The sequence below is a fragment of the Labrus mixtus genome, chromosome 12, assembly GCF_963584025.1.
Source record: "Labrus mixtus chromosome 12, fLabMix1.1, whole genome shotgun sequence".
In the NCBI taxonomy this organism is placed as follows: Eukaryota; Metazoa; Chordata; class Actinopteri; order Labriformes; family Labridae; genus Labrus; species Labrus mixtus.
In genome coordinates this window covers 9,038,896-9,048,845 of record NC_083623.1, presented here as the reverse complement: position 1 = coordinate 9,048,845, position 9,950 = coordinate 9,038,896, and the positions used below count along the sequence as shown (strand labels likewise).

At 40.0% G+C, this 9,950-nt stretch overlaps 1 long non-coding RNA gene across 1 annotated transcript; it reads right to left on the bottom strand.

The window, feature by feature from the left end:
• Nucleotides 1-1,974: 1,974 nt before the first annotated feature.
• Nucleotides 1,975-5,105, bottom strand: LOC132984826 (uncharacterized). The gene is made up of 4 exons (XR_009675009.1): nucleotides 4,945-5,105; nucleotides 4,072-4,257; nucleotides 3,386-3,515; nucleotides 1,975-3,263 (listed from the first exon to the last, which is right to left on the bottom strand). It is a non-coding gene; the product is annotated as an uncharacterized LOC132984826 (long non-coding RNA).
• Between the last annotated feature and the right edge of the window lie 4,845 nt (nucleotides 5,106-9,950).

Below are 9,950 nucleotides of genomic sequence, written 5' to 3'. Positions count from 1 at the left end.
GCAGACTACAGTGTGTGATAAGCATTATATGTGAATGATCATTTATTATGTGCACTGAAAAATAAATGTTGAAAAATGGTCGCTGGGATTAGAGCGAGCACTTTATTGGGAACTCAATTGTTGCCTTGTGGCAGCATTGCATAAATATTTACTATATATCCAAATTCTGTGATACTTTAATATTGCTTTTGCTCATAAATATTATATATTTTCAGCAGAGTTAGAAGCTGAAAAAAGTTCTAGGAGTGAAGTTCTCTAAAGTACGCTACCTGACAATCAGACTCAACTTCATGTTTTTTCTTCTCTTGAATTGAAATGGATAATACAAAGAGCAATTTGGAGCTCCAGTTACTACAACATAATGTCACATGTGAAGTGATGTAATAAACATGATGTAGTAATAACATGTACTAAGTGGAAATAATCATTGGAAACAATTACATGCTGTCATGAGGGAAATTAAATTTCAGCATACTATGAGAGAATACGCATTTCTGGCTGGTTGGCTGTCTAAGATTGTGAATTTGCATAAAACGCTTCAAGCACAATTTTCTTAACATGCAGAGTAACAGTTGTTTTAAAGAGCCCATATTATGCCCTTTTTGGGGTTCGTATATTTAATCTATGTACCTACTTTTGTACGTTCACAATAGTTAAAGTTTGAAAAAAGTGTCTGTTTTCATGTACTGCTCCTCCTTGCTCCCTCTACGCTCTGAGTCCGTCAGCTACGCTCTGCTGAGCCCACACTGTTAGACCCCACGTGGGCCAAGTCTGCTCTGATTGGCCTGCCGATCCGCTCCGTCGTTATTGGTCAGTTGCTCGGCACGCGTCTTGGAAATTTCAACATGAGCTGCTGGGCTTGCCACAACGAGCCAATGGGCTTAGATCAGTGATCTCACACTGACAAATTTTTATCAAGGGGGGCTAGAACCGAGCGTTACATGCAGCTAATGCTACAGCTAACAGGAGGACCCGTTTCCGCGGACTTTGAATTTCTGCACATAGATGTGCCTAAACATGCACAGGACACTTGGAAAACACACTAAAGAGCATATAAAACCAGAAAACAGACAGTGGGACTCGGGTGTTACACCCATTGTTGACAGTCATGACTCACAGAGTTCTTTTCAGAGGATATACTTGATTTCTATTACATTTAAGTGTGAAAAATCACATCAAGCCTTTAAGGGTGTAGGCAGATGGGAGTAATTCAGACATATTTTTTGTTCTTTTTCACTGCAGCATCAACCTTTTAATTACAACATTTTAATTCAACAGTAAGATTGTTTGTACAAGACTGGATGACTCTTGGTCAGCATGCTGGTGCTAGCTATAGCCCTAACCTGTAAGGTGTGGTTGGACTTGTTGCTTCTATTATCCTGCATCCATGTGGCGGCAGAATAACGCGAAAGCTATTTTTGGACTGGGAAAAGCCTCGTAGCCCTCACGATGAAACAAATTTGAAAAAGTTTTGATTAATCAGTATGTTTGAAGCGATATAGCAGATAAGCAGTTTAATGCCAATGTGGGGTTATACTAGGTGACAGAAGAAAAATAGAAAGTACAATTCTTAATGTGAATGTGTTCATCTTCCAACATAAATCTCATAAACGTCAGAAGATAAATGATTTTTGCTAGCTGCTAATGTCAGGGAGTCACACAGAGCCAGAAGGAAGTGGAAGCCAATTCACTTTAGATTATGGCGGACGAACACCACTGGATGTCCAACTCTGCGGGAAAAACTTCCAATGAAAAATGATCCATCAGACTGTCAGGAAAAGTCCTCTGTGTGAGTGAACGTTCTGGTCTGAGAGATATCATTACTGCAGTCTCACAACAAACAGACTGTAGCGCTGCATGCTATGTCAATCCGCAGCTGATCTGTGAAGGCTTTTTGTGACCTGACAATTTGGGCCCAGCGACTAAAAGACAATGGGAAATGCTGAGGTTGGATGTCAGGACTTTGTGCTGGTTCTTCATGATCTCTATAAAGATTCTTAAAACAGAAGTTTGCCTTTTTGAACTGCTTGTCATGCTAGTAATCACTAGAGAGGCGCTTTCTTTCTTCAATTGGAAACACTTCTGCCTTAAGAACTAAAATCCCTTCAAGAAATGTTTGTGAAAGAAACAGTGTGACCTTTTTAGAAAGTTACATTCAGTTTTGCAGGAAGTTGGATACAAAGATTGATACCATCATGTAGCCGCAAGCTAGGACGGGGTAACTAGATCAGGGAAAAGCTCACTTGGCTTCACCAAACATACAAATAAACTAAATATGGATAAAGGTCATGGACTGTATGTTTAATGAGTACACACACAAAAAATATTTAAACAGCTTTGGTGTTTGAAGGGGATTTACATGAGTTTAATTTGCTTCCAGCCTTTATGTGAGGCTACACTAACTGACTGCTGGATAAAACTTCATATTATTTGACCTAAAAGTCTTCAGTCCCTGCAAAAGAAATGTGTCAGTAATTGATGTAACTGTATAATGAATTCAGCATTATTCCCTTTTATGATGAACTCACAATGATAAATGAGATGTCTTGAGGAAGCTAAACAGATCATCAAATGTTTAGAGTTAGAATGGTTCAGTTTAAGACGTAAAACAAGATTCACTTTCAGGTTATTGTACATTATGAGGTAAAAACCACCAGTGATGTAAATACAGAGAAACACTTTGTCAAACTATATAATGCAGTTCTGACTAGTTTAGGATGGCAATACCTTTTTTTCTGTGGAATCAACACAAACTTGACAATCCTAAATGAATCATTAATATTTACTAAGTAAATCAGCTGAAACTGGACAGTAAAAGGAAGTTTTGTATGTGTCCAGTGTATTAACAAGATTTTACTATATCTGAGATATTGCCATCTCAAACCAGTCAAAACTACATGGTTCTCAGTTGAACTGATAGATAAAAGTTTAGGTTTTTCTTAGTATTTCAGCTGTAATGACCTCCTTAGTACCTGGGGTATTCATCTTATAATGTATTACAATCATTGTGTAATTAGCAGAAAAATCTGTGGAGATTAGTGGACTGTAAAAGGAATTGTTATTTGGTTTGGTGTAATTTGGTTAATTTAAGAATTGTTCAAACATTTAATTAGGTGTAGTCTCCTTTTTTTTTTGTGACCTCTGTCCGGGTGCTGACGGGACAGATGAATATAGTTTTTAACTTCAGGTTACAAGACACTCATGCAGCCTTATTCCAGCGCTGACATTTCACACATTCCTCCAGCACAGGTGATACAGGGCTCCTGCACAGAGTGAAAATAATGTTTATGCACGGTTGCCTCTTTATTATTCAATTCCAAATCCGTATCAGTTAGGCCATATGAACCAAAATGAATTCCATGATGAAATATAAATGTTCATTAACCAGTTATGAATCATGCACTGATGGCGCCTGGATTAAACGTCAGACTCGCATGCCTTATGTGTCCCAGCTCAGTCTGCCACCCGCTCTTCTGTGTCTGCGAGTCTCCTGGGATCCAAGGGAGCTCATCTATCTGTAAGGAGCGCGAACAAGGTTTTTGATTTTATTTTTGGCGTGTATAAATTATTCAGAGTGCATCCCCCCTGCATTTATCTCTGATGGAGCCTGGCTGTTCAGTCGGTGTCGAACTCCCCCCCCGTCTGACTCTTACTCCATCTGTCTTTCTCCTGCTCGCTCACTCACTCACTCACTTGTCTCACAGCCCCCACCTAACCACTTTCAAAAACACACACACACACACACTGACACACGGACACACGCACACAGCGAGATAAGATCTGTCTTTACCTCATCTCAGAGGGGCCTTGGCAGCCACTCTCAGGAATATTGATCATGACACCCTTGTGTGGCAGACCTTTTCTGCAGCTGCGGCACTAAAGCAGATAGAGCTGGAACTCTTTTGGGATTTCAGCTCTGTGTTATGCGCTCAGTGGCCCACAAGGCACTGCAGGAAATGGCTTTACATGGAGGTACCAACATGTGTGGCTCTCAGGGGCTTGGATTAGTTGAGGAGACTGTGAATAGTGTCACTGCATTATTAATCTTGAAGGAGGCTTTGGCTTACTTACCCCATGGGCTAGACAAACCATCCTTGGAACTTTCAGATTGGCTGGAAAAACGTCTCCATCTCACTGCTGCCGGGGTGCTTTTGAGCAACAAATCTGACTCCAAGTTGCCAGTATGTGTTCAATCGGCTTTCCATACATGTGAAGCTGCTTACCACTGGGATACGGTGGATGCACTCTTCCTGGTCCCTGTATATAGGGAGTCGGATTGTGAAGTGGAGCAGAATTTTTAAAAAAAAAGCACAAGTGTGCAAAAAGAACATGCCAGCTCAGCAAAAACATTCCCTGGATGAATAAAGGCTCAAATAAGTTCATCCTGTGACAATCTGAAGACACAGTTCTGCACATTGCTGCTTTGCATCTCATTATTTAGGTTCAACTCTCGCAGATAATATGGACTCATCCCAATCTACGGGGATTTTATCCAGTCAATTTATATTGCTCTGCAGAAAGCCAACGTGAAGCTAATATACATTATGCTGGTTTTAAAGAAGGATGTGGCAAGCGGAAAAATGCACAATGTAAATGTCATTTAAACGCTGATAGTTGTTTATTTCAGTTACTTTACTTTCTTGCATTTAGCTAATATACATATACATTACATTCATACATACATACAAATACAAAGTGGTTTACGATCCCAAAAAACAAAAGAAGTAAAGATTCAAAGGTGAAAGTAGTTATTATAATGTGCCCTTAATGTCATTTTCTTTTACGGTTTGCTTTTGTAAGTAATGATGTGCTTAACTTCATCTGAAGCAGCAAAATTGAATTTTGTAGTTGCACGGTCTTAGAAAATAAAGGACTGGACCCTTTTTTTAAATAAAAAAACTAAAATATTTATTTAAACACGAAAGGCAAAAAACAAAAGCTTACGTTTTCCAGTAGAAACACGGGGAATGTCTGACAACTGATTTGACACAGGGGGGAAGAAACAGAGAAATACAGAGGGCGATCAACCACAGGTGTGACAGACAGGACACAGGTGAAAGTGATGAAGGCAATCAAACAGGGATGGAAACAAACAAAGGGTGGAAAGTAAGGGTGCGTTCGAATTGTCCCTCCTATCTCCTTTCACTATCCACTTCACCTTAACCCCGGGGAAAACGTCATGAGGTCAAGGAAAGATGTTAGGAGAATTCATAAAGGACTTAGGGAAAGGCGATCTCGTTGCTCTGACAATCCGACCACATTTTCCACTAGGCCACGTCATTAAATGCGACGGGCCGGCGGAGGTTAATGACGTGGGTCTGCCGTGTTGAAACTACAATGTTTCGAAAATGGACTACAAAAAAACGCATCTAAAAAACTTTCCCCTGTGCCTTCTTACCGGTGAAATAATCCTAATCACCACAAGGTTGAGATTGAAATAAAAGCAATAAAGGCTACCAGGCTACAAGTAAGAAAAGTGAAACCATCAACTTCCTGTCCACTCATAAATCAACATCAACATAAATATGATTGTATGAAATTCATTGTTACATTTATGTAAGATATAACCTACACATAATGTTTTAAGCATACAAATGTACAACTGCACAAAGCATTCTTAAGTGAATGAAATATGTTGAATAAAACATCATCTGATAAAAATGTCTCTTATCTTTTTATCCCTTGATCTGTGTCACTTTACGATCATCGTTCATTTCCGTGAACGGTCGGATGCGTCCAGTGTATCCTATGCTAAAGGAGGTTATAAAGGAAGCATTGACCCACCTTTCCTTAGTTTATAGAGAATTCGAACGGCTCTTATCATGGCCGCCACTTAAATGCTTCCGGGATTAAGGTTTAAGTGGATAGTGAAAGGAGATAGGAGGGACAATTTGAACGCACCCTAAGACTGGAGATGATACAGAGGGGCAAGAATACAAAATAAGATGGGAATAACACTGAAAACTAAACTCAGGAAACAGAGAAACACAAAGATACAAACGACTAAATAAAACAGGAAATTACAAATAAGCAACAAAGAACAAAAAAACTCAACCAGAGTAAATCGTGACAGCAGTTAATTTAAAAGCGGGGCTGTGCTGACTTCCTCTTGTGTAGGTTAAATACTGACGATGACAACAAAATCATCAACCTATTACTTTGAGTTTCTATACTTTATATTCTTAGTTATCCTCAGAAAATATAATGCCTACAGGCTTAATAAATAAAAGACCCATCTATAGACTACTAATGTTGAAAGCTACACCCTTGTTCATTTATAGCTCCAGCATGACTGAATAGATTTTAACCATTTTTACATGATTTGAATACCATCCCAAACCAAATTCCCCCATCTGGGATTAATTAAGTATTTCTGATGCTGATTCTTAAATATCCAGTCCTCTTTGTTTCCTTGCAGACTGAGCCGAGAGGATAGCCCCTAGCAATCTCATATGATTTTAAGTGAACACAAGACCCCGGCTATGTCAAACATTCCTTGCAAGCTGATTTCAGAGGTCTCGAGAGGCTGAAGACGAGGCAGAAAGTGTAACGTTGCACAAAACAACTGGAGTAGTAGTTCAGTCTTGTGTTTGTGTATTTCATTGTGTAGTTTAAATAAAGAGCTGGAACAAGCTGGGATACATATTCTGTCACTGTCAGTGTGGAAGCAAAAGGTTTTTTTTTTTTTTTTTTTTAAACCATCAGCGTCAGAAAAAGAGGAAAACTGTATTTGGAGGAGCTAAAATGTCACTTCATAACATGTTCACACTAACCATTTGTTGTATCCGACCAGCTGCAGAGCTGCACTGACAAATGTTTTCTTAGCTTTCTATAAAAACTCTTCACAATGAAGAAGAACTTGATTCTGTACTTATTCTTACTTTTTTGTGAAGCTTGCAAATGGAATTCACAAAACCCGTGAACAGCAATGACTTGTAAATAACCCCTTTCAGCATGATGGATGCCACCTGTTCGCGTGCAGGAGCTAACCTTTTAATGCTCCATTTGTGGAAAAGTTTCATTCACAAAAATCTCTCTCTGGATTGAAAAGTGCCTAAAGTATAAATGGCATAAGAAATCAGCAGACAAAAACACAAATGAATCATTAGAGGACCTAAAAGAGAAGAACATTTTTACGAGAGCTGTTGAGATTGTGTTAAAGCTATAGCTGTGCAATGACAGGAATAAAGAAGTCATGGTTTGATCATCAAGTCATGGGTTTCTAAAACAAACTTTTCAGAACTTATGGGACATGGTCCATCCTCAGCTCCACCAGAGAACGATCTGTATGACAACTCTAAAGCATCTGTTGGACTGTCAGCAGTTTTTACATGAAAAAGTAAATTCTGACAAACTACACTACATACATCTCACAGTGATTGTTAACATAGTGATGATGTTACATTAAGACCTTTCAAAATCCGGCTTGAAATGAAGAAATGTATAACCTATGCCATTTTAAATGTAGTGATCAAAACAATCTAAATGACAAAAACCTGAATATCAAATATAAAACCTAGATAAAAAAAAACATCTCCTTCGAGGTTTTGACCATTCCTAAACAATTTGAGGGCATGACATAGTTTTGATTGACATCTACTCGTCCTACATACAGCAACATTGCATGTGACAATCTGCATCATGCAGCTCTAAATATAAATTGGTCTAATCTGAGTCAAATTCAGAGGAGAAAACAGAAGCCCTGCCAACGGATAACGTCACTGAAAGTGAGCTACAAATTGCTTTGCTATAAATACCATAGTTAGCAGTTAGCATACACATGCAACGTTAGCTGATATCCCTCTACACTCTCAAAAAGACAGCCCTCAATAATAGCTCTGTAGCATTAACTTGTGCTTCATTTGAACTTGGTTGCCTCAAGTGGTGGAGTTCAAGTATCTCGGGGTCTAGTTGTGAGGGGAGAATGGGTTGCGAGATTGACAGCATCAGCAGTATTGCAGACCCTTTGCTGGACCGTGGTGAGGGAGCTCAGCTCAATTTAACAGTTGATCTACAGTACGATCCAACCCTCACCTATGGTCATGAGCTGTGGGTAGTGACCGAAAGAATGAGATCGCAGGTACAAGCGGCCAAAATGAGTTTCCTCCGGAGGGTGTCTGGGCTCAGCCTTTGAGATAGGGTGAGGAACTCGGTCATCTGGAGGGAGCTCGGAGTAGAGTGTCTGCTCCTTTGCATCGAAAGGAGTCAGTTGAGGTGGTTCGGGAACCGGATCAAAATGCCTCCTGGTCCACTTCCTCTGGAGGTTTTCCGGGCACATCCAACTGGGAGGCGACCTAGGAGAAGACTTGAAGCTCGCTGAAGGGATTACATATCCCCTCTGGCCTTGGAACGTCTTGGGATCCCCCAGGAGGAGCTGGAAAACATTGCTGGTGAAAGGGAAGTCTGGGGCAACTTATTAAGACTGCTGCCACCTTGACCCGGCGGAAGATAATGGATGGACAACACTGTCAGGTAACTTTTTAAGAATTTGCTGATAGAAAAATAGTTCATTTACAGGCTGCGCTAAACTTCCACAGTTGAAGATAGACAAGTGTGTTCAAAGTTCAATCAGCCGCAAAGTTATTCTTCACTCCTGGAAGACTAATAGTTAAGCTCAACCAGCCCAAATTCAAACCCACTGACAGGAACGTTTACAGACACTTATATGAAGTATTGAAATATATTTTTTGAAATGCGTCTAAATGCTAACTGCGTAGTAGCTCAATAGTACATTATTGAAAGGCTTTTCTGGATTTGGTTTTCCGGTGGCTTTAAGCTTAATTTCATCCAAGCTGATTTTGGTTACATATTAAACTTTATTGAAAACTATTTGTGTCTGACCTGTGGGGCTTATAATGCTGTAAACACACTTTCAAAATTGCCAGCTGGATGCAAAAATTGCAGTGACATATCTTAAAAGGCAAAAAAAAAAAATACTCCTAACTAACTTTTTTGTAAGAGACAACTGGAGGTGAAAGTGAAATTTGTGCCTTTTTATATTTTGTTGAAACCATCCCTTTGAAGCACTGTGATTTAGAGGCTGTTTGCACGAACAGTTTGTTACACTGAGACACATTACGGAGGCTCCGCTGTGTGCCCCTTTGGCAGGGTGACATTAGAATTATGTCATATTGCATGGCAGGCGACAGCGTTCAAGTCAGCCTCTCAGTGAGTAACCTGTGATTAGCCATGGAGCGTGTTTGCTTGGGGGTATTGCATACGTTCTGGGTGTTAAGTAAATTGGCAAACATCTGGGATGATATGAATAACCTGAATTTTCCACTGAACTTGGGAAATGAAATAACCCCTGCTGTGCGGCTGATGAACAGCGTGCTCAGGCATCCTAATAAATACTTGCTTGTAATTTCAATTCGGTCTCACGCTGAGGGAGGGCAACAGGGGCGGCTGTCAAGGTCTCGCTGCTTTGTATGGGAGGGCATGAGAATAAGAACCATGAACGCCGTGTGTGAGAGTTGGGTTAATTTGGTATCTATTTTCTGGATTCTTCTCTGCAGTTAATAAACTAATGTATATTAATGTTTCATTATCCTATAGAACTGCTGTTAGTTGAGCATTTAGGAGAAAACTCACCAGCTGAAATGGGATCTGACCCCAACAGTAATGTGTGTCAAGAGTGAAATTACACCACAGTGAGAATGAAGCAGAGAGTTATACACTGTGTGTCCTTTGAACAGCGCCCACAAAGGGAGCCCATCGATCTTGGAAACGCTGTCACCAAGGCCACGGGGAAATACGAGCCGATGCACACTCCACAGGGCTAACAATAGATAACAGAGAGAGGATCAGACGGAAGGGATGAAAGATGGCAATAAAAGAGGGCAAGATGCCATCCTATGGTATCAAAAGAGAAAAGAAAAGAAGAAGAAATTCTAAAATTGTACAGGAGAATATGTGGACAAGCACACTATCCCACAACAGTCCTCGTCACA